The sequence below is a fragment of the Cervus canadensis genome, chromosome 11 (assembly GCF_019320065.1).
Source record: "Cervus canadensis isolate Bull #8, Minnesota chromosome 11, ASM1932006v1, whole genome shotgun sequence".
NCBI classification, from domain to species: Eukaryota; Metazoa; Chordata; class Mammalia; order Artiodactyla; family Cervidae; genus Cervus; species Cervus canadensis.
Genome location: NC_057396.1, coordinates 49,816,802 through 49,841,877, shown reverse-complemented (window position 1 = coordinate 49,841,877; position 25,076 = coordinate 49,816,802). Strand labels below are relative to the sequence as shown.

The 25,076-nt window shown below is 52.9% G+C and overlaps 1 protein-coding gene across 3 annotated transcripts in view; it reads left to right on the top strand.

Moving 5' to 3' along the window:
* Positions 1–25,076, top strand: part of GDPD5 (glycerophosphodiester phosphodiesterase domain containing 5) — an 86,475-nt gene that overhangs the window by 5,036 nt on the left and 56,363 nt on the right. For 2 of the 3 annotated variants that reach the window (XM_043481727.1, XM_043481724.1), the window contains exon 2: positions 17,271–17,352. The exons of the other annotated variant lie outside the window; for it this stretch is intronic. The gene's annotated coding sequence lies outside the window, so the exon portion shown is untranslated. The remainder of the gene's footprint in view (positions 1–17,270; positions 17,353–25,076) is intronic. 3 annotated transcript variants of the gene reach the window in all.

The following is a 25,076-nucleotide window of genomic DNA, read 5'->3' as shown; positions in this document are numbered from 1 at the left end:
CTGTATGACTTGGGGTGAATCAGACCCATCTGTGGTCCAGTTTCCCTGCGTCTATGGGGAGGGGAGTGGGGTATCCGAGCTTCCAGAGCTCCAGCCTTCTGCAGTGTCCTCTGTGACCCTGGAAGGTAGGGGAGGAGACCACAGCGTCAGAGCCAGAGGATGTGGTGCGATGGGCGGCTGTGATTTTTGGCCCGGCCGCTGTCTGGACCAGCAGGCTCTGTAGTTAGCCGCTGCCTCCTCCCCCCGAAGGAGGGAGGCGGCCTGGGCTGCTGGAGCATGGTCATTAACTGGGCAGAGACGACCCTGTGATTGGGAGCCGGCTGGGCCAGGCCAGGTTGGCAGGGCTGGAGGCAGGCAGGCCTGCTCACAGTGGGGTCACCGGCGGGGCAGCTGGCTGAGCAGCTGCCTCTCCTCTTTTTGCAGCCTCCAGGGCGGGACCCACGAGGCACTAGAACTTTGTCGGCCAAGGCTTGCCCTTCTTCCTGTGGTGGTCGTGGGAGTGGAGCAGTGAGGAAGTGAGCCAGGCCTGAAGATGTCTCCTTCTAGAAGCTTCCAGGACTCCTCCCCTACAGATCCACAGTCCTTACTTGCCTGCTGTGGTCTGTGGATTGGGTTTCTGTAGGTCTGCTTCCCTTGCCAGCCAGTCAGAAGCAGATTCTCTGCCACCCAATTCTCCCCCTGCTCCCAGAGTGCCTGGCACAGAGTGGGTACCCCTACCCCGCCCCAGGAGAGACAGTGCAAGCTGCCCCTTAGGCAAGTTACTCAATTTTTGTACCTCTGTTTCCTTCTCTGTATAAAATAGCACCGGTAATCACAGTGTTGCAGGGGTTAAATGAGACGATGGGAGGCACGTACCAGGCCTGACACACAGACTCCGTCAGCATGAGTCCCCTTGCCCGTCCCCTCAGTTGCTTCGTGATCAAGTGACTCAGTAAGAAGCTGATGGAAGAGCCCTGCCACTGAGGCTGGGAAGGGAGGGTGTGCCAAACTGCAGGAAGGGCTTCACCCAGGAGGGTGTTTTGCCACCTGGGGAGGACTCAGGCAGATTGGATTTAGAGAACTGCCATTCCCACCACCCTCCCAGTAGGTAGGCCAAGTTCTAGGCAGAGGTCAGGACCAGGAGGGATGTGCAGAGACCTGGTCCTTCCCAGACCTTCACAGCAGGAATGACCCAGTTGGGAGGAGCCGTCTGGGTCCAGGTAGCAGATGCTGAGCAGAATGAATCCTTCCTTTAAGGGAAGCAGTGTTCATTTGGTCTCCCTCTCCTTCTGCACTCACACATGATTACATATTACGAAACATAACATGACTGGAGATTTTGGTTCATGGAGGGAACAGACATTCAACAAGTAAACACAGATACAAAACCTCCAAATTGTGAAGACTGAGCTCCCAAGGCAGGGGCCGATCCCATGGACATTTGTGGATGGTGGTAGAGGGCAATGCTCAGATCACAGCCCAAGTGCACACTTTCTAGCCATGTGACTTGGGCAAGTGATTTAACCTCTCTGGGTCTCAATTTCTCCATCTATAAAATGGGGACAATTATAGTTGTGGTGAGGATTAAATGCATTATTCATGTAAAACACTCAGAAAAATGCCTGGCACATAATAAGCACTCAGTGCATATGTGCTTTTGTTTCCTGTATTTTGAGTACCTACCGGAGTCTGAAAGAATAGGTGCTCAGAATGGACATGTGGAATGAGTCCCAGGCACAGGGCAGCTGCCCTGGACAATGAATGAACACGCGGCCGCCTCAGGAGGGGAGCACACAGAAGCAGTGACAACACACAACGTGGCGGAGAAGGCCAGGGGCTGGGTTTGTTCAGTGCAGGGCAGAGGTGGAGTCCGGAAGGGCTTCCTGGAGGTGGTGCTCCTAGAACTGCATTGAAAAGTATCACTTAACACGCATGCACACACACGCACCCTGGTATCACTTGGCAGGCAACAGTAGGCACAGGCTCAGAGAGGAGTGGTTCCTGTCCAGAAGGAGTCCCTGCCTGGGCAGACCCTGAGTCTGCTGGACTCCACAGGCCTCCATCTTCCCCCTGCCCCACACCGTCTCACCATCTGTGACATCCTGCTGGAGGGCACCAAGGAGGCAGGTGGGAGGAAGTGTGAGCCGAAGTCTGAGAGCCTCAGCTCTTCCCAGGCCTGGGACCAAATCTCCAACAGAAAAGAATAAACAGGACTTGCTTGGAGTTCTTTTATCTTCTTGCTCCCAAAGCACACCCAAAAGCAGAGGTGGTCTTCCAGCATTAATCCTACAGCTGTTTAGCTTTTGAATGAGTGAACTCTATGCAAAGGAAAAAAGGGCCTTGAAGAATTTGCCTCACCGTCCCACCCAGGAGGCTCAAAGAGAAACTTTCCTTCCATCGACAAAGGAGCCAGGACCCCCCAAGTATCTTTTAAAAAGTTCACCCCAGAGGCACCCTAAAGTCAGGGTCCCCTCACACTGCCTGCACTCACAGCTGATGGTGGACCCTGAGGACACAACCTTGGCCCTTATGTTTTGCCTAGTTTTTGCCTCTCTTGTGAAATGAGGTCAGAATAACAAAGCCTTTGTTTCCTTTATAAAGTGTGGGGTGGAAGAGGTTATAGTGAGCATCTGGGCCCATGGCTCTCAAATTTGCTGCAACACATTAGAATCACTGCAGAAACTTTTAGAAGTCCTGCCTGGTCCCCACTCCACAATCTGGGGCAAGACCTACACATCAATAGCTTTTAAAGCTCCCCAGGTGATGTCAAAGCTCAACCAAGATTGAGAACCACCTGGCCACCCTCTGCGGCACGCCTCCTACCGCATCCCCAGATGATACCCGTACATACCCCAGACAAGGAGCTCATTGCTTCCAGGGTATTGCCCTCCCTGGAGAAACATGGACTGGAAAGACTTTGCAATCTGATAAACCTAGATTCCAACACCCTTCTGATCCCTGCTTGAGTGTCTTCTCTGAGCCTCAGTGTCCTCATCTGAAAACAGAAATAACATCTCTCTCTGAAAGGGCCGTAGAGACCAAATGAGGCCATGTGCAGAAAGCACCAGTGCAGCACTGGACGTGCCAGCAGTGTGCAGTGGAGGGTCACAGACAGTGGCAGAGCCTGCTGGACTCAGACCCTGAACTCCCACTGCATTGCTCTTTCTACTGACCCAGCCACCTGAAGCTGGGTCTCTGAGAAGGAGGCTGGCGTGGGGAGGGATCAGCACCCAGTCTTGGGGCCCTTCCCATCCCCCTTCTCTCTAAGAGATAAGACAAGGCAGCAAGCATTTTGTCTTGCTTGGTTTTGTTTTAATGGCCCAAGAGTCAAGCTCTCCTTAACAATGAAGCCTTGTCTGAATCTGCTTGTTTTTCCAACCCGGACACCCAGTTGCACCGCCTGCTTGGGGCCCCCATCCCACCTGGGAGAACTAAAGAATGCCAGAGGTTTTCTTTTTTTTTTTTTTTCTTCATCTCGGGGAGGGTACCGGGGAGACATTGGAGGCCTCTGTGTGGCCCTCACCAATAATTGACCCCATTTAAGTCAGCTGCCTCTGTTGAAAGCCAATCCAAAAAAATTATTTCAGGGTAGTTACTGGGATGGGTTTCAGAAGCAGAGAAAGTCGAATTTGAGCCTTGGCTTTGTCACTTACTGGAAATACAACCCTGGGAGAGTCATTTCAGCTTTGCTTTTTTGAGCACTGGTATTCTCTTCTGTAAAATGCGCAAATAGGAAGTGCACCCTCCTTGGGGAGGTTCTGAGAAGTGAATGAAGTGCTTGGTGTATAGTACACAGTGCCTGCCGTGTCATGAGTGCTCACACTGGCCATGGCTGTCCTCACTGAACTCTGCCTCCTGCCTTCATGGCCTAGTCCTGTTCCCTGCTCCCTGCTCCCAACCTCCTCTGAGTGCTGGCCCAGGCTGAGAGAGCAGAGGTCTGCACACTTAGTAACGTGCCCCCCTGCAAACCCCTATCATGTTATCATTTGTTCCACGCACATTTAGAGTGGACTCTGAGGGGGAAAGAAAGACTGCCAAAAGGGGTCACTGGCAACAGTACCTGGTCTCCTCTGCTCTGGCCCAGCAAGGGAGGGTGTGTGAGCCCAGAGTGAGCCGCTCAGACAGCAGGTTGTGGCGAACCAGCAAAAGGAGCACAGCTGCAGGGGGCCGATTCCTGCCCAGGGCTGCAGGTGCCCCAGGAGGCAGCGGTCAGCTATAAGGACAGAGGCTCTGGCCTGCAGGAGAGGGACCAGGTAACCCAGGAGCCCCAGTGGTGGAATAAAACTTCCACTCCTTTCCTTCCTCCAGTCTCCCATTGGGGTTTCCCACTGGGTGAACCTCCCAGAAACCAACGGCACATAACTCAACACCTCAGCCTCCAGGGGCCCCGACGCAAAGTGGGCTGGGTCCAGAGAGGCAAACAACAAACGCAAGGCTTTCAGGCAAAACCTGTGAGGTGCTCTGGACTCACCCTCCAAGGGATGCAGTTGAAGGCTCATCTTTGGTACTTGAGCTTATCCCTTACAAAGGGGATCTCAGCCCCCACCCCAGAGCATCCCATCTTTCACAATCCTCTCCGAGAGGAGTGCTGGGGGCACCCATCTTTCTATTTCTGCCTCACCTGAGCACCCATTTGAGACTGGTGCTCAGGCCCCTGGCCGCCATGCCCACCACTTGGCCCAGCTCCACAGCCACTGGGCCTCAGAGGATCTGGCTGTGAGTTTCCAGCCTGTGTCTCTGTCCCTTCTGGTCAGGAAGCATGGAATAGTGGTTAGAACACAGGCTGTAAAACCGGACTTTCTCCTGAAATCCTGATCGGCGTTAATATGGCTGGGGGACTAACCACTGCGTCCCTTCATCTCCCTGTGCCTGGGTTTCCTCGTCTTTGAACTGGGAATAGCAGAGAGTACCTCAGAGGGTTGTTGTGAGGATTGATGAGTGAATGAATGGAAAGTGCTTGGGACGGTGCCTCGTAAGCAGGAAGTGCCCAGTAAATGACGGTCTTTACCATTATCACAAATAAGACAGTGGGAGCCCAGAACTCATGATGTGGCCGTACCTTTAATTAGAGGATGGGGACCGTCACCGCCCTCAGTCTAGACTCTGCCCCGGTGACAAGGGCTGTGACCGTTCCCCACAGCCTGACCCCGTTGTGGACACTTACCTGTCAGATACCTCCCCCCTCCCCACGTCCTCCCCCGCAAATCACGTTCTGTGAGAAGTGGCCTCTCAATCTATTAAGGCTCAGTGTCCGAGAGCAGTTGCCAGTCCCCCGCAGATACCAAGGGATGACTGTAATCAAATAACTGATTTTAATGTGATAAATGCTCTAAGAGGATGTTCAGGGTGTTTTGAAAATCAAAATGGATATTTGTTTTTTTCTGCTTGGGAATAAATGGCTTATTTGTCAGGAAAAAAAAAAAGTAGTTGTTTGAGATGTCCCCAAGTTCTACCACCAAGTCTGCATGAAGAGCTGGGAGGAAGAAGACTTGGGTGTCGCCGCCCTGGAGAAGCCCCAAGGCTGGGGTGGCAGGGAACGGTTAGGGTATGGGTCAAGTCTCTTCCTCATGGGGCAGGTCAGGCAGCTCTGAGCAGGATACAAGCAAAAACACAGGAGCTCGGAAGAGAATGAGAGAAACTGGGGGCTTCATGGAGAAGGAGGCATTTGAAATGAATCTTAAAAGACAGGCTAGGAACTCTACTGGTCTGAATTGGGTGGGAAGGGTGTTCTAGGAAGAAGAAGCGTAAGGCATGGAGGCATGGCCCCTAGGGGCTGCAGCAAGCAGAGCACGAGGCAGACGCTTCGGGGTAGAATGATGCTCCAGGGTGGAATGATGCTCTGGCGACACACATGGCTTCTGGAATCAGACAGACGTGGCTTTGAATCCCGGCTCAGCTTCTTATTGAATTATTTCTTATTCTTTGACTGTGGGCAAGTGGCCTGGCTTCTCTGACCCTCTGTTTCCCCAGCAGGGGAACAGGGCTAAGCCTTCCCAGGGCCTGGCAGTGACTCGGAGATTGCTGAGCGCAACTGGAGGAGCCAGGCCTCCCCTTCACTTGTTGCTGCAGAGGAGGCAGGGACCTCGGGGCTCCCCCTGGCCCATGCCTCTTTCCCCTAGATCAGGCTACAGGTAGATTCCAGGGTGGTCTTACCAGGGACAGTCTTATCTCAGGAGTTGGGCAAAGGCTATGGACAGGCTGGCCTCAGATGAGCTTAGGTGCATAGTCAGACAGAAGATATATCAGGCCATATTGTGTGGAAAGTGTCTGGAGGCCCTTGGGGCGTGGCGTCATGGGGACAGCAGGGCAGTCCTAGAATGCAGAGCCCTCTCCTGAATAGCTGGCCACTGAGCACTCCCTCTTCTCCTGGATGGAAATCTCCGACAGAGCCTGAGACTGAGGAGGAGCAGCGAGATGCCAGGGGTGGGTGTGGTTGTGCCTTGACCTCAACCCGCTGCCGAGTCAGTCCTGGCTTTGCAGCCCAGCTCTGCCTCTTTAGAGCTTTGAAGACGTTGGGTAAGTTACTTATACTTTCTGAGCCTCAGTTCCCCACCTAGAAAATAAGGGTAAACAGAATAAAAGGGTAGCCACACTTACCTTCCAGGTCTCTTTTGAAGCTAAAATGAATTCATGGATAAGATGCATGCATGCATGTTAAGTCACTTCAGTCCTGTCCAAATCTTTGTGATCCCCTGGACTGTATCCTGCCAGGCCCTTCTGTCCATGGGCTTCTCCAGGCAAGAATACTAGAGTGGGTTGCTATGCCCTCCTCCAGGGGATCTTCCCGACCCAGGGATTGAATCCATGTCCCTCATGTCCTGTATGGGTGGGCGGGTTCTTTACCATATCGCCACCTGGGAAGCCCTGATGGATGAGATAGCATTTTGTATTTTTTAAAAATACGTATTTATTTGGCTGCTCAGGATCTTCCTTGCATCATGCGGATCTTTCATTGCGACTCACGGACTCTCTCTAGATGTGGCACTTGGGGTTAGTTGCTCCAGGTCTTGTGGATCTTAGTTCCCTGACTGGGCATCCAACCTGCGTCCCCTGCATTGTAAGGCAGACTCTAACCACTGGACCACCAGGGAAGTCCAAGTATCTTGTATTTTAGAAGAGACTCCACAACCACTTTCATCCTGTTTCCTTTCTACCTGCACTGTCCGTTTCTAATGCTGCCTCAGGAAGTTCTTTCTTGTGTCTAACTTAAGTCCATTATGCTGCAATTGGAATCTCCTTCCTCTTGTTGAAGACTCTGCAGAAGCAGGCTAGGCTCATTCTGTACAGAAATGTGCCTGTCAGTACCTGCAGTGAGTAAGACAGGGAACAGCAGAGCAACTGGGTGCTCGTTTTCAACCTCTGTCTTGGGAGCCCAGTTGTCAATGGCCAGCGCCTTCTGACCAGCATGATTTGGGGGTAGGTGTCTCATCTTGACTGTTTTCACTGTTCTTCCTTTCTGGGTTTTATCCATGCTCCAAAACGGGGACCCAGGGGTAGTGGAGAGCTCTCTGGGCTAGGTCTCAAAGACCTGGGTCCCAGTATCCACTTAACTCCTCCTGACTTGCTGTGTGGCCTGAAGCCAGTTAGCAGCCTCTCTGGGTCGCAGTAGTTCTGTGAGGATGTCTGTGCCCAGGGGCCCAGATGTCTCCAGTAAAGATGAGTACATTTCAGCTGAAGCCCCCTTTTCTCTTTCTCACTTACCTGGGCTCCCACCACCCTGGGAAGTCAGCAAATTGGGGTCCTGCTAATGGCAGTGGTGGTAGGATCTGAGCTCACCTCTCAGGTCGGGGCTTCCAAGAGCAGGAGGGACGCATTTAAGGTTAGATAGGGAGTGGGGATGGGGGGATGCCTGCTGGGTGGGGCAGCACCTGCCTCCTCAAACAGGGATTTTGAAAGCCTGGATTTCCTCCTACCCACCCAGTTAAACTCATCCCACAAAAGGTCAGTTATATTTGTCGAGGCCCTCCTCGAAGCAGATCCTTTCCCACGTGAGGTCTTTCTGCTTTAATCCCTCTTTTGTGGGTGGGGAAACTCAAGGTTCAGAGAGATGAGGTGACTGGCTTGTCAGTGGGGCCAAGGAGCCCCGGGGCTCTTGCTTCTGCCCAGCCCCTACCCCCACTCACACCAGGCCAGGACATCTAGGTCCTCAGCAGAGGAGGACCATAGGAGTTGTCGTGTGTGAGGCCATTTCCAGCTTGGGAGGGCGCTGCATGGGCTGTGGGAGGTTGCCCGGGGCTTCTGGGACTGCCCTTTCTCTGGGAAGAAGTTGGTCAAGGAGGTAGAGGGATCAGGAACCCAGGAGTTCTGTGCTGCAGCTAGTCTTCAATGCTCCTGTGAACTTCAGTGTTTGTTTTCCTGGAGGATCAAGACTGATTTCTCTTTGGCTTTGGGCACAGGGTAGTTTACCATTTATAAAGCAGTTTGCTATTCATGATGTCACCAAACCTTAGCTGCCATCTATGAGAAGCAGCATGGGACTTGCTTGGGAGGGCCAGAGAGGGAGAGCTCTGGAGTCAGGCAAACCTGGATTTTAATCCTGGCTCCCACCAACTCTCTGTCCTCAGGCATGTGAGTAACCAGTTAAGCCTCAGTTTGCTCGTCTGTAAAAGGGACAATCATTCCCCACCACAAATAGCAGCAGCTGTCTTGCTGGCTGTGCCCATTAGATAAGGTCTGTAACCATTGGTCCAGTGCCTGGTGCAGAGTAGTATTTTAAGTGATTTTTTTTTAGCCGCCCCACTTTTTGGATGGTAATGTGGAGCCTCAAAGAAGGAAGGTCACTTGCCTGAGGTCACATGGTGATTTAGCTTGGTCCTCCAGAATTCCTGTCTGTGGCTTTTTTCTCCAACACCTTCTTCACTATCCTCAAGTGACCCAACACTTCATTAATCTATGAAGGTCTTCAATGTGTGACACTGTCCGATGAGGCCTGGTATCCCTTCCCCCCAGTGCCTAGCAGCACTTACCTGGCACACAATGGGCACTTTCAAAATGTTTGTTGGGACTTCCCTGGCAGCCCAGTGGTTAAAACTCCGTGCTTCCACTGCTGAGGGGATGGGTTCCACCCCCAGGGAGCTAAGATCCCCATGCAGTCAAAGAAAAAAAGGAAAAAATGTTTGTTCTGTGCATGAATATATTGATGAGTTGGTATAAAAATGTAAAGTGTTAGTTACTCAGTAGTGTCTGACTCTCTGCAATCCCATGGACTGTAGCCTGCCAAGCTCCTCTGTCCATGAAATTTTCCAGGCAAAGATACTGGAATGGGTTGCTATTCCCTTCTCCAGGGGATCCTCCCGACCCAGGGATCAAACCCAGGTCTTCTGCATTGCAGGCAGATTCTTTACCATCCGAGCCTATTTTTTCAGGCCGCTAAGGCTTGTGTCCCTGAGGCTTCCTCCTGCTCCCTGTTCCTTTTAAAAACAGCCGTCTAATAGTTTGGGTTGGAAACCTTTTTGAAAAGGAGTGATGGCTTCCTTTCCCTGCACGAGGTCCACGTGGTTAACTTCCTGGGATGGTGAACACTGTGAACACTGACTGCTTTGCTTGGAGAGCCGAGACCAGCTGAGCCCCCACAGGTTTCCTGCAGCCCTGACCCGGGACTGCTCACTTGTTCAACAACGCCTTTGTGGGTTCCTGACTCTTCTCTCCCTGACCCTTCATTTGCTGCCCACAGACCTGCCTCCAATGGTCCAGCACCTCTTTTTCCTCTCCTCTTGCCCCTGTGTGTATTTCCTAATTTGCTGCTTCTACCAGTTGGGGACTGAGAAATGGGACAGTTGAGCTTATTAGAATTGCTTCATTGATGCATTCATTCATAGCTCTTCAACCAGCAATTTTTGTCCCTGGGTCTTGCATCTGTCATCTATCCATCCTGACTGAGGACCTCTGCAGTGGCTTGTGATCAATCAAGACATGACCACACCCTCCCAGGAGCACACGCAGGTGTATCATGATGTACACAGCACATGCCGGTACAGGGCTTTACAGTTTATAATCCACCTCTGCCTGCAGCACCACACTGCATTTTCACAGCAGCCCTCAGAAGAGCATTCTCTCTGTTTTGCAGAGAGTGGAAACAGCTCAGCTGGAGGAGATCCCTTGCCCAGGGGTCAGCAGTGAGCACAGAATTGCAGTGGGAATTCAGGTCTCCAGGCTGGCCTGTTACCTCTTCCCTCTCCTGTGCTCCGTTTGCAAGCCCTGTGATGCCCCGTTCATTTACTGCTTCTGTCACAAAGCAGGATCGTCTGCCTCTGGATCGGCCAGCAGGGAGTGTGGGCTTGCCTTTAACATACCTACAAGTCCTGCAGTGGGCCTGGGCCCACTATCTGGTCCACACTACCTGGACTGTGCTCTGCGGAGCTAATTCTCTGGGATGGCTCTGGGTCCCAGGACGCATAGATTTGGGAAATGTAAGGTCACATAGCTCAGAACAGGACTTCTCAGGGCCTTTGCTGTGTTGATATGCACGAGGGATCCCCAACCTGTGGCACGGGTGCCACCAGCCTTTCCCAAGCTTGCCTGAACATGTGGCTGCTTTGTCGCAGAGCAGGGTCTGGGGGCTGATAGCCTGGAGAAGACACAGAGGAGAGCTGATCTGTATACCCTCACTTTCCAATTTGGCACAGAAGGCTTCAGCTAGAGCTTGTTTCTGCGCTGGGCAGCTTGCCTTTTGAGAGAGGATCTGCGGGAGGACCGTTTAGCCCCAGGAAAGAATTGGTAATAATGGTGGAGTCTCAGGCAACAGGAGGAAGTGAATGGTGGAGATATTTTGATTCTTTCATCCACCAAACACTCCTCTCAGACGTTTCCTGGGTGCCAGGCACACAGCCAGCATTTGGAAATGCCAAGATGCGTCTGACTAAGAACCTTTCATTTCATTTCCCCGTGCCCACTAAGGGTTTTTAAAGAAAGACAAATACTAGCCCTAATAGAAAGACATGTTTTTGTTTTGTTTTTATTTTTTATTGTTAGGGGTCTTTGTGGGAGGTGGGTGGGTGATGCAGTTACTGCTGGGCTCATTGGCTCTGTAGTCCCCAGTCCCGAGGTGCGTAAGGGAGACTGTTCCAGGAACATTTACCCTAGACAGAGTTAATATTGCTCCCATATTACAGATGAGGAAACTGAGGCTCAGAAGTCAAGTTGCTTATGCATTTTCACACAGAAGGAGTTCCTTGTTGTTGTCAGGAGTGAGGGGAGGCTCAGAAGAAGGAGGGAGCACATCCCCTGGGCTCCGTCAGCCTGAGCTGGGCTCAGGAATCTGGGGTTAGGCTCTGCACAGAAGAGCAGAGCAGAGGTCACCTGGGGGTTGGAGGGGTAGACAGGCTCTGGCCAGCCAGAAAGGGCATTCTTGGAAAAGCAACAGACTGGAGCACAGGTACAGAGGTGGCAACAGGGTAGGTTACACTTTCTGGACCCTGTGTAGAGCCTGGGGTGATGGAAGCAGAAGGAGGAAATGTGGGACGTTGGAGATGGGGCTGGAGAAGCTGGCTGGGCAGTTCACAAGGGTCCAAACACCAGCTGAGTGGGAGCACCTTGAGGGCCAGGCCATCCCATCCCAGTGTCCCCAGCACCTGGCTGCTGCCTGCCTGGCAGGTTTGTGGACTGACTGGACTCTTCCATCATGGGATCTTGGGCAAGTCCTTTCCTGCTCTGGACCTTGAGTTGCTCATGCTCATGGTTGGGCTCAAGGTCACCTAGCATGTCCCTTCCAGCTCTGAAGGGCTCTTGGGAATTCTTGGCATGTGTGCAGGGGAGGACCAGACTGTTTCTCCCCCAGCTTTGAGGCCTCCTGGGAAGCCCTGGCAGGGCAAGGGCCAGACATTGGAGGTCAGGCTGACTCTGCTGGAGGAATTCAGTCCTCATTCTCTCTTCCTTTCAACATCCAGTCTGCTGAGCTCAGGATGAAGTGCCATGGGGTCCTCACTGATGGCTCTTCTAAGGCCCCAAACTGGGTGGCGGAGGGGAGTTGAGCTAGACGGGGGTTGCGGATTGCCTGCATGAAGCAGCTTGGTGCAGGATAGGAAGCTCTGCTTCTTCCTTCTGTGTGAAAATGGGTAAGCTACTTGACTTCTGAGCCTCAGTTTCCTCATCTGTAAAATGGGAGCAATAGTAACTCCCACACTGGGCTTCTATGAAGATTCAATGAGATAAAACTAGTGAAAAAATTTAGTAAACTGACCCTCACCCCCCACAATCCGCCAGCCCTCTGGGGACTCACCCCTTTCCCAGAAGTGCTCCCGGGTGGCTACTCACTAATCTCTGTGCAGGCTGCTGTAGGGTATACTTTATCCAGGCCAAAGCGATCAGAGCCCATGAATTATGTACATGTTGCACAGGCAGGCCAGGCCTGTGTGTTTGCACTCCTGTGTATGTGTGCCTTCTAACAGCAGTGCTAGATCCTGGGACCAGACACTACCCCTCCCAGCTGCACCCCAGAGGCCTGCAGAGTGTTGAGTCTGGCCCCTGGGAAAGGGTGGGACATGTGTCAGGAACGTTCCCTCCTCAACTTTTCTGTTCTGCTCACAGGCTGGATCCAACAGGCTTGTCTTATCCGGGGGACTCTGGCCTGTGTACCTGAGGGCAGAACAAGACTGTCACCCTCCCTCCCCTCTGCTTCCCAGGAGGCGTCAGTGGGAGCAACTCAGGTCTCTGGTGTGGATGCTGCTTTATTTCAACAGGGCCTGGGACACGCATTTGGGGGGCCTACAGCCTGTCACACGGAGTGCTTGGTCAAAGCCACCTGTCCAGGATGGGGGTGCAGAAGTATAGGGCTGGGCTGCACCCAGCCTCCACTCCTCAAGAGCTCTGAGGGTTCCTCTCAATGCCCTTGTTCCTGAGTGGCTCCCAGATGGTGTTCTGGCCCCACCAGGGCTGGGGGTTGGAGGTGGACAACTGGGACCGACTGGCACCAGAGGCATCACAGATGTTCCCTCTGCTTCCATTGGCATGGGGTTGGGAGCAGGGGAGGGGGCAGGCAGGGAGAAGGATATAGTGAGGGGGCAGCATTAAGGAGTTTATTGAAAAGAGAGCCCAGTGGACATAAATGTCTATTCTCTCCCACCCCTCCGGCTTAAAAAGCCCGGACACACCTGGCTTCTTGTCCCAGCTCCACCCCGTACTGTGCAACCTTGGATCTGTGACATGGCCAGTCTGAGGCACGGCCTAGGCTATAAAGCTTTTGAGGTTGGTGTGAGGTCAAATCAAACGCCCCAGCAGGAGGGACACCTACTGGTGCCAGGTACTTAGTAGGCCACTGATTTGCAGAAAGATTTAGTTCTAGCCCAGAACAAAGCAATTGGTTTTTTAGATACTTGGTCTGTGATCTCTCTCTAAGCAGGAAAGAGGAAATTTCTCTTAAGCTCCATAAAATGATCGGTGCAGCTTAGATTCATTCTCCACTCATGAGCCCAGCAGGGGAGGCTCTGAGTCACCTGGGCATTCTCTCTGGGATGGGGCAGCCCTGACTCTGCCTGCTTGCCAGTGGCCTAGGGCGAGTCCCTGACCTCCTTGTTCCTGTAAAAGGAAGGTAAAGGACGCCTAACTCTCAGCATTGTGGAATTACCTATACAACTCTTTTGAAGGACTTCCCTGGTGGTCCAGTGGCGAAGACTGCTCTCCCAATGCAGGGAACCTGGGTTCGAGCACTGGTCAGGGAACTAGATCCCACATGCCTCAACTAAGGGTTTCCATGCCACAGCTAAAGATCCTTCATGTTGCAACAAAGACCTGGAGCAGTCAAAAAAAAAAAAAAAAAACACTCTATTAGAAAGCAAAAAGCACTACTGATACATAGTGGGTGCAGGCCAGTGGCTCGGGAAGCCAAGGCTGTGTTCGTTCCCTGTTCTGGTGACCAGCAGGCTCTGTGACGCTGGCTCAGTGAAGCCTCGTTTGCTTTCCTTAATGGGACAGCTGGTTAATTAGCCTCTGAGTATTTCTGACAAATGCCCCTGTGAACTGACCAACACTGGGTCAGCCCTCACCAGACCTTGTCGCTCCTTATGCTTAGCTGGCCGGCTTTGGGCGTGAGGCCATGACCCTGATTCCCATCCCCTGATTCCCAGCTCATCCCTCAGATGACCCAATGGAGCAGTTGCTGTGCTGGCAACGGAGAGCAGGGCAGAGCTCTGCCCCTGAAGCCTGGTTCCGGGTGGGTAGAAAGAGGATTTAGAGAAGGATCAGTGGCAGGGACCTGGTCAGGGCATGGGGGACAGTCAGTGGGAACAGTCCTGCCTGGCTTTGTTACCAGTTCCCAGTGCCCTTGAGCACTTGACCTTTCTCTCTCTGGGCCTCAGTTTTGCATCTAAAAGAGGATGTTGGGGAAGGTGGTCCCTGGAAGCTGTGAGCTAACAATGAAACAGTGTGAGTCAAGGTATGATCTCTGAAGCCAGCCAGACCTGGAGTTCTCACCCTGGCTCCTCCATGTCCCAGCTTTGACCTTGAACAGGTCACCTAGCCTCTCCAGACCTGTCTGACGGGTGTACACTGGTCCTGCTGGCCCAGGGCAGACGCTGATAGTGGATGCCCTGCCCAGCAGTGTCTGGTGATGGTGCCCTCAGGGCAGCTTCGGCCCGTCCGGCCCGTCCGGCCCGTCCCCACCTCCTTTCCCAGTTTCTCCTTGGAAGTTCACTAGGAACTCTTGCCCCCAGCAGATCTGTGGGGCCGGGGAGTACTGCCGATCCCAGTGCTGAGTCCACTGGGCTGCATGTGATGCTCGTGCCCGGGACTCCAGGATCCGGATGGAGCCAGCCATCCTCTGCCTCTTAAAGGGAAGGGTGGGGAGTGCGTACACTAGAGCCCAGCCTCGGATCTTCAACAGCACCTTGGAAACTTGGTCTTTTAGAACCACAGAATCTTTCTGTCCCCAACTCTTGGAAGCACTGAATCATGGAACCCTAGAATCTTGGCTCTTTGAAATCAAGACTTTGAGAAGCAGACTGGACTCAGAAGTAAGCTCAGGGATCCTCTGATTCGGATCTCCCTCTAGCCCCGGCAACCCCTCTGTGGACCCCTGGTCATCCAGGGTCAGGGCCCCCTCATGCAGGCCTCAGGCTTAAGTCGGGTCACCAGGCTGCCCACCACCTCCTTGTGGTCATGACTGACCCCAGCCCATACCCCAGGGGCTGGTAGCACTGACAGGCAGCTGGGAGGGAGCTTGGCGCTGCTCAGCTAAGAATAGAAGGCTTTGTGCGATTTAAGTAGCAGCCTGATCATATCAGGCCTCCCAGCCAGGCCTCAGAGAGCTTAGGAAGCAGGATCTGAGGCCACCGTGAGCCCCCCTGGGTGAGGGAGGGAGAGGGTGGGTGAAAGGTGCTGGGGCAACCACCGGGCTTCCCTGGGACTTCTCTTCTGTTTCCACGTGGTGATGATTTGACTTTTTCCATCAGGCAAAGCTCTTTGCTCCTCCTTTCTCCTCCCTGCGGCTGGCTGGGGAGCATCACTCAGCATTCCCCTAGGAAGGCTGGGGAGCATCTCTTCTGGGAAGAATTCAGACAAACAAACCAGCCTCTGAGAGGAACAAACAGATCGATGAAAATGGCATTGTCTGCAAAGAGAGCCAATGATGGTGGCCATTTATTAAGCACCTACTGCATGCCAGACCTTGGGTGCAGCATTTTGTGTCCTTGCCCTCTCTGACTCTCACAGAGGAGGTATCTGTGTCCCCGAAATGCAGACGAGGACACTGAGGCCCAGCTAGTACTTGGCAGAGCTGGGATTGGGACCAGGGACCATCCCACCTTGTCTGTTCTGGGGACAAAGGATTCCTGAGTTAGGGGAGAGGTGAGAGTCGGGGTTCTTGGAGAGAGCCCTGGGCGTGGAGGGCTCTATCTCTCAGGGCAGTTGTATCACTCCAGTACTGGATTGAGAGGTGGGATTGTGATTCTATCACAAACATAGCAGGCACTGGCCCCTGTGTGTAGAGTTGGAATGAAACCAAACCCCTTCCTCTTTGAAGTGGGCAAAAGCTGCCTAGAGCAGAATCATGAGGCTGCAGCTTCTTTTTTAAATTTTAATGTATTTGTGTATTTGACTATACCAAGTCTTAGTTGCGGCATGTTGGATCTAGTTCCCTGACCAGGAATTGAACCCGGGCCCCCTGCATTGGGAGCTTGGAGTCTTAGCCACTGGACCACCAGGGAAGTTCCAAAGCTGCAGCTTCTGATTCTTGCTCTTTTGACCAGGAGTGTCCTGGTGCCCTTCTTGGCAGGTCATTGGTACCTCCCACCTCCCCTCCCTCTCACAAATTATTTCAGTAAGAATTAGAAGGAATTCTGGGTAACCTTCTGATTGTATAGATGGGAGAACTGAGGCCCCTGAAGAACAGGGATGACCTGAGGTCATGAAGTAAGTGGGCCTGGGAACATATAGTAGGTGTTCAAGAAGTTCTTTCTTCAGTCCAGGCTAACACTTGGTCCCCTGTGGGGTGCTGCATCTGTGTGGAGATCGGAGTGGGCTTGGGGATGGAGTTGGCTGGATCCTGAGAGTCAGGAAGGCAAGGGCCAAAGGCCCCAAGCCTTTGTCTGTATGCCCCAGACTCATCTATGCTTGCGCCGACCCTGCCCAACTCAAAAGTCCCCTCTTCCGTGAAGCCTGCCTGGACTCTCCCCTCTAAAACCTCTCCTAATCTCCCTAAGAGTGGGATTGTGGTTCAAAAAAACATGTAACATACAATATACTATCTTAATCATTTTTAAGAATACCGTTGATAGTCTTAACTGTATTCACATGTTGCACAGCAGGTCTCTAGAATGTTTTCATCTCAAACACCTGAAACTCTATACCCACTAAATAATAACTCCTCATCCTCCCACCAGCCCTTGGCAACCACCATTCTCCTTTCTGTTTCTATGAATTTGATTCCTGTAAATACCTCATATAAGTGGAATCATGCAGTGTTTGTCTTGTTGTGATTGGCTTATTTCACTTGGCATAATGTCCCCATGGTTCAGCATGTGATAAGATTTTCTTCCTTTTTAAGGTCAAATAACATTCCATGGTATGTATATACCACATTTTGCTTACCGATTTGTTCGTCAATAGATCTTTAGGTTGCTCCTGTCTCTTGCTGCTGTGGAAAGAGCAGGAGTTTTGAGGTTGAATGGGCCTGGGTTGGATTCCTGGTTTCCAGCGCCAGTTGAGTGGTAGGTCTGCTATTGCTATTGTGTCACTTGATACTGTGCCGGATTAAATTGCTGCAAGGATTAGAAATGGTGCACGAGAAAATGCCCCAGCACACGGAGAGCCACCAGTGAGTGGTAGGGGGGATTCATTCTTGTTATCTGCTTTCCTCCTAGGCACAGATCCCTTTGGGGGTCTGTAGGACCCACATACTGAAGTTCACCTCAACCCCCATCCACCAGACCAGCTCAGCATCTGGTGAGTCTTAGAACATTGTCACTGGAGATGGCCCGGATGGGAGGGGAGTTTGGGGGAGAATGGATACGTGTATAGGTATGGCTGAGTCCCTTTGCTATTCACCTGAAACTATCAGAACATTGTTAATTGGCTATACCCCAAGACAAAATAACAAGTTTAAAAAACAACAACAACAACATTGGAGTGTCATTGGAGAGCACCTGGGACCAGAGAAGTTCAGGGACTTGTCCAAGTTCACACAGCTAGGCCTTGGCCATGCCAGGATAAGACTAAGGTCTCCTGCCTCCCAGCCTGGCACCTTCCCATTGCAGGCTCCAGGATCCACAGGTCTTATTCTTAGGAGGTACTGGCTCTCCAGGATTGATCCTGCAGCGTGCAGGGCTGAGGGAGGTGGGGAGCAGGGAGGCAGGCATCTCAGGCTCATCCACGAAGGGCAGAGATGGGTGGCATCTGCCAGGCTTCCCTCATCACCGCCTTCTCCAGGTGAGGAGGGGGTCATGTCCGACTCATTTGCATGGCTTGGGCTTATCTAAGGGCCTTGCCTTGCACCTGGGAGCTTACTCTGCTTTCATTCCCACTCACTCAGCTATTCTTTTCTCATCCCTTCTCTCGGTCGTTTATTCCACAACCACTCCCTGAGGCCTGCTTGAGCCTGGAGACCAGTCGGACCTTGCAGGCCCTTAGTATGGCATGGCAGTGAATAGTGTGGGCTCAGGCTAAACTCCCTGGGTTCAAATCCTGGTCTGCTGGTTACTAGCTTTGTGACCTTGGGCAAGTTGCTTAACCTCTCTGTATCTCAGATTCTTCTTCTGTAAAGAGGAGATAATGATGTTCTAGTTACTACTGTTATATTACAAATCACCCCCAAACATAGTGACTTTATGTAAGAACAATCACTTTATTACTGCACAGTTTCTGTAGCTCAGGATTTAAAATGGGCTCTGCTGAGCAGTTCTGGCTCAAGGTTACCCATGTGGTTTCTGGACTTTTGTTTCTCTCTGAACTCATCTGTGCTTCCCCACAGTATGCATCCCATTTGATGACCTGGCCTTGGAAATCTTGTAGTGTCACTTTAGCCATCAGTCCTAGCCCTCCCAGAGGCAAGTCAGGGGTAATAACATAGACCCCACCTCTCTATGGCAAGAGTGTCAGAGTTATAAGGAGAGTGTGTGGGCTGGGAGTTATTAGTGCCAATGGCTTTGGAAATACAGTCTGCCAGAAGTGTAAGAGTAAGATGAATCCAAACACAGGAAATATCTAGAACAAAGCCTAGGCATTGTAAACAAATGGTAGCTATACATAGTCAAGGGTGATTTTGACCAGATGCAATTACTCATGATATGCTGACTTTAAGACCTGACTCCTACTGCTAACTGGCAGCATTTCTCATTTAGGTACTGAGGGATCTATAGGACTTCAACAAGCCGAGGCTGGTGGGAAGGCATTCCATGCAGAGGGAACTGGCTGTGTAAAGGTGTGGACCTGGAGAGTGGAGTCCCTGGGGCAGGGACTTAGCCTCACTTGGCTGGGGCTCCCACATGTGGGAGACCAGGATGGTGAATTGAGGCCGAGTTGAGAAGAGCTCACTATTGGGTTGGCCAAAAAGTTCATTTGGGTTTTGCCATTTGGCCCATCCAACATAAAAGGTTTTTTTGATGCTATGGGTCCCAGGGAACCCTTGGGTGAAGTATGAGGGGCTGGAGTGCCCCCTGGAGGAGTTGCTTCTGAGTGGGCATCAGCAGGACTGAGGCGGGGGTGTAGGGAGAGAGGACAGGAATGAGGGGACTCATACCCAGGTGTTTGCCTGGGGTGTTTGCATCAGCTTTGCATGTGCTGTGCACACCCACCCGGCTTGCTTTCCCACCCCTTCCAATATATTGGATGTGTGTGTACATGCGTGCTCAGTTGCTCAGTCGTGTCCGACTCTTTACAACCCCATGGACTGTAGCCCGCCAGGCTCGTCTGTCCATGGGATTCTCGAGGCAAGAATACTGGAGGGGGTTGCCATTTTCTTCTCCAGGAGATCTTCCCAACCCAGGGATTGAACCCATGTTTCCTGCGTCTCTTGCATTGGCAGGTGAATTTTTACCCCTGAGCCACCTGGGAAGCCCAGTATATTGGATACTTTGCCATTTATTCTCTGCTTAGATTGGCTATCCTGCAGAGTAAGGTAGAAGGTTGCCACCCTCTGGGAGGAGATTACCTTGGAGGAGGGTTCTGAAGGAGCCTGGCAGCTGGCGGGGCCAGAGAATATCCGGTGGCCACCTCCTCTGTCCCCACACCCTCAAGGAGAACAGCCCCTGCACCCCTCGTTGTCTCCCCTTCCTCCTCTGCCACATTGCTGGGCCCAAATGGAACTGACCCTGAGTGTCGTGGTCCCCAGCCCCGCTCACATCACAGGTGGGGAACTGAGCCCTGCTGATTTGCTCCACATCCGATAGCAAGTGAATGGAGGAACCCACGCTGGCCCTCCATGTGGCTGTGGCCACATTCGGTGGTCCTGGGGGCTCCTTCCTGCCAGGTCCTCCACTCACCACTCCCGTCTGCCTCTGAGGCCAGTGCATCCCCCCTGAGGGAGGTCATGGCTGGGAATATGATTTCAGGGAAAGAAAAGAAAGTCTTAGCAGCCGCGTGGCCCTGTGTCACCTCGTCTCTCTGAGCTGTGGTTTTCTCATCTGTAAAAAAAGTGTGAGAACACTGGCCTCAGCTGGGTTGTCCTGAGGATTAGATGAGCCCCCTATGCTGACTTCTTATCTCTCTGATGCTGGGGCTGCACCTGGAAAGGAAGCTGCCAGGGGTTACTCAGATGGGACGTTTGAGCTGAGATTTGGAGGCATGGCAGGGCTAAGGCTAAAAAAGGAGGGGACCTTGATCCTGAAAGCTCTGAGCTGTGACTGGGCTGTGCAGCCCTCCCCTGTATATGAGAAAGTGTCCAAGGAGAAGATTGGGGTGCTGTCCCCTCTGGGGGGCAGCCTCCTCCCCCTAGCACTGAGAGGAAGGATGTGATAAGGGAGGGCTTCCTGGAGGAAGAGTTTGTGGAAACTGAAAGAGAAGGAAGAACTGAGGCAAACAGTGGCTCTCTGGGGTCTGGCATTCCCCAAGTCCCTGCGCTCCAGCCGTGAGATCCAGCCCTAAGCCCTCGCCAAGCCAACCTTGACTCCTGGAGCCCATGATGCCCAGGGAGGCTGGTACTCCAAAGGAGACAGCGGTCCTAGTCCATGCTGCTTCCAGGAAGCTGTGTCTATGGGGCCTGTCTGTGATCTGCACATACCTCTTCTAGCCCGTGTGCTGGTGCCGAGTACCATGAGTGTTTGCCTGGGAATGCACACTTGGTATGTTTTTGTATGTCTACGTGTATGCATTTGCAGACCCCATGTGACAGCTCCTTGTAAAAGCAGATGGGTTAGAAAGCCTCTAAAAGGGGACAAGGAGATCAAACCAGTCAATCCTAAAGGAAATCAACCCTGAATATTCATTGGAAGAACTGATGCTGAAGCTCCAATACTTTGGCCATCTGATGTGAAGAACTGACTCATTGGAAGACTCTGATGCTGGGAAAGATTGAGGGCAGGAGAAGGGGATGACAGAGGATGAGACGGTTGGATGGCATCGCTGACTCACTGGGCATGAGTTTGAGCAAACTCCAGGAGATGGTGAAGGACAAGGAAGCCTGGCATGCTACAGTTCATGGGGTCACAAAGAGTTCGACATGACTTAGTGACTGAACAAGAAAAAAGGGGACTAAGTGTTCGTGTGATTTAAGTCCTGAAGAGGGGCAGAGCAAAGAGATAGCCCTTGTCTCAGGGGGGCTGTGGGGAGATCCAGAGCTCACCAGTGGTCTTTCAGCAGAGAGACGATCCCCAGATTTGGGAAACCTCTCCTGAAGCCCCTCTATGCTGAGCTCGGCCTGGTGCCAGGACCCAGAGTTGGGCCAGGCCCTGGCCCTGCACTTCTGGAACCAGTCTGGGCCTTTAGATGTGGGTCAGTGCCAGCATGGCTGCTTGGCTGAGGGCTGTACTGGGCATATGGAAGCAGGAGGCCAACTCGAGTCTTGTCCGGAGAGTCACGGAAGGCTTCCTGCAGGAGGAAGCTGAGCAGAGGGAGATGTGAGGGATATTAGGTGGGAGATGAGGGGAGGGGTTGGAGAGCACAGCAGGACTTGGTGTGGGGTGGGGTTTGGGGGTGTGAGGATGGGGGAGGTGGGGAGGGTGAATCTCATCTTCCCAGGCTGGAAGACTGGGAAGAAGGAGACGCCTTGAGTTGGGAGAAAGTGGGAGGCTGATGCATTCCTCCCTAGTTCAGGGGAACATGACAAGTTCCCATTTGGCTGCTGTGGATGTGAGGTTCCCATGGGATGTCCAGGACAAGATGACCAGAAGGTCATTGGATACTTGAGCCTGGCATTTGGCCTGGGCAGGAATGGGGTGTCTGAAGCCGCGGGAGTAGGTGGTATTGCCCTCGAGAGTGTAAAGGGCAAGGGAGGAGAAAAGGGCTGACCTGGCCAGAGAGAGGAGCCAGCTAAGGGGCTGGGGGCCAGCCAGAGTGGGAGGGCAGAAACCAGGGGAACTGGTGTCCGGGAAGCCAGAGAAGGAGGACATTTCCACAAGGAAGGCGGGGGCCATGGTGTCGGGGAGGACTGAACTGTCCAGGAGGCTTCCTCACGTGGAGGGTATTGATGGACTCGGTGGGAGCAGAGGGTGGTGGGTTTAGCAACAGATGGGAGAGAGGAAGTGATGACGTGAGTGTTGACAAGTCTTTCAGACATTTGGATGAGAAAGAAGGAAAGAAAGGAGTGTGATTGGAAAGGGGTGGAGGGGACAAACTGGTGAGACTCAGGCCTGTTTATTGCCACTTGGCAGGAGCCAGTGGGGAGGAGGAGCTGGAGATGGCATCTATAAACACCTGCCATGGTCCTCTGCAGTACTGGGAGGCTCCTGGAGGAGGTGTTTCTCCCCGGAGGGCTCACTGCAGACAGCAGGGGCAGAGGAGTTGGCCAGGTGGTAGTCCTCGGTGCCGCTCTGGGTTCAGCCAGCCTCAGGGCCTCCGTCCACACTGGGTGTGGGGAGGATTGGGGTTCCTTACCTGCAGATACTTTTTTTTTGGCCTCATTGTGCAGCATATGGGATCTTAGCTCCCCGACTAGGGGTTGAAGCCGGGCCCCCCACCAGCACGGTCCTAACCACTGGACAACCAGGGAAGTCCCCTGTGGATACTTTTGACCTCCTAGGAGGCAGAAACCCCACAAACTCAGAACATCCTGGTAAACCAGGACCCAGGTCAATGGTTGAAGCTTAGGACTGTGTGGGGTTGGCTTCCCATTGTTTTGTCTTCATTGCGCCCCAAGTGACTTCATAGATGCTTCAAACCAGCAAGGCCTGGGAAGGTCAGGAAATTGATTCGCCTGCTTCCGAGGGTCCATGACCAACCCCATCCCTGGACCACCTCCCAATTACTGGGAAGTCCTTCCTCTGGGTCTAACCTAAGTCTTTCCTGCTGTGTGCTCCCTTCTCGTGAACTTGTTCAGCCCTTCTCTGTGGAGCCAAGTTCATCAGCAGGCCGCTTTGAGTGGCGGCCAGTATTTTTACAACTTGTTTTCATGAAGTTGGTTTGAAGTCTCCCTGCATTCCCAGAATGTCAGACCCGCCCTGATTCACAAGGATTGACCAAAACAGGATCTGTGCCAATGAGAAGAATCTAAGGACTTAGTCATCCCCCTTGGATCATCTTCATATTCTCCTGCTTTCCTTCCAGTAAAAAAAAAAAAAGGAAAGATTAGCTCAGATGGCCAGGAGGGATGTAAATAAACTCAGATGGTACTGATGGTGGATAGGAGAGGTCAGTGCTCAGGCTTTGCAGGGGGCTGAGCTCAATTCAAGCCTGTGTTCTGCTTCCTGCCACCTGGGGGTCTTTGACAGTCTCTGAGCCACATAGCCTCATTTCTGAAATGGGAAAATTAATGGCACCTACCTCATAACTGTCTGGGGTTGGGGAATCTAGCAGCAGACCCTGAGACAAGAATCCATGTGAAACTGATTTACTAGGAAGTTTTCTGGGGGATGAGGAAAGGATTGGGAATTACTAAGAGAGTAAGAAAAGTGGAACCAGAAACAGAAGGAGAAGCATAAGTATGACTTCAAGCCAAGCCCCTGGGGAGGGGAACTTGGCTGAGTCCCCAGAGCTGGCTGCCAGGGGCGAGGTTGCTGCAGAACTTAGACCTCGCCTGGTGGGGGGGGGGTCCCTGGTAAAGGAACCCTGAGGGACTGCTGTGCCCACAAGAGAGGGGATTTAGGCAGATCTGATGGCAGCACACCCGCACGCCTCCACGGGTGTTGGCTCTCGGAAGGAACAGAGACCCAGGATGGTGAAGGGGTCTCAGGGGATGAGAGTGGGGACAGCGGAGACAGAGTTCTCCAGGCACAGCCTGGTTCTGGGGAAGCACTGTTAAGTATCAGCTCTTCCCACCTGTTAGAAAGGAGGTGCAGGGTGCTCCAGGGTCACGTGGTCAGCAGCCAGCAGGATCTCCTGAGAGCTGCCCTGTGCCTCTCTTCTGCCCCCAGCCCCAGGCGCAGTCCCTGTCCCTCAGCACCCAGAGGTAGATCCCTCAGAGTGCCCCAGCCCCCAGGACTCTCCCTGACTGCTTGACTTCAGGCAGTGGCTCCAGCCCTGCCAGGGCTGGTCTGATGCCCTGATGTCGCCCTTTCCAGAAAAGTCTGCCCCTGTGCCACCCCCACCTCCAGCCCCACCTGCACTGCAGCAAGGACTGGGGACGACCCGGAGATTGCACAGGGCTGTGGAGACCTGCACACCGGGGAGGAAGTTGAGGCCAAGGGGCCCATCCCCTGCCTGAATTGAATTTGGCTTTTCTTCCCAGCCCAGCCCACCCACTCTGCTGTGTCTACTGGACTTTTTCCATAGAAGGTGCTCAGGGATGGCTCATGGAACTCGTGTGGGTCAGCATATCCCAGGAACAAATAAACAGAAGTGATGCATCCAGGACTCTGACTTTGATGGCTTTAACTGGTGATGTCAGCCTGGGTCAGCCCTGATGGGACTTGTCCCAATTGTTCTCCTGCACCTGTGATAGCCCAAATGATGTCACCCTGAGCTGGCCTCTCCACTCTGGCCTCTGGGGGTCTAACCCCACAGAGCATGACAGGTCTGGATTCTAGTCTGACTCTAGACTGTGTCAGGGAGAGTCCTGGGGGCTGGGGCACTCTGAGGGATCTACCTCTGGGTGCTGAGGGACAGGGACTGTGCCTGGGGCTGGGGGCAGAAGAGAGGCATGGGGTAGCTCTCAGAAGATCCTGCTGGCTGCTGACCACGTGACCCTGGAGCACCCACTCTGCACCCCCTTTTTAACAGAAGGTCACCACCTGCTGTGTGACCTTGGACAAGTCACCTGCCCTCTCTGAGCTGCAGTGCCCCCTGTTTCTCACCAAAGTTTTATTCACGCCCACCTAAAAGCAGATGGTTTCAGCATGGTTAATCCCTGCTTGATTCATACCGCGAGAGGTGGAGTGATTTGCTTCTGCTTATAACACAAAAAGGTGAAGGTGAGAAGGCCAGGATCCACTCCCCCCAGCCTCCCATGCCTGCTTATCTGAGCACCTTGACCAGCTCTGCTGTGGTCCCTACCAGCTCCAGTCTGATCGGAAACTGAGCTAACCTCCCAGTGGCCAGGATGAACTGAGCCAGGCATCAGAGTGGTCAGTCACTGCTGTTTA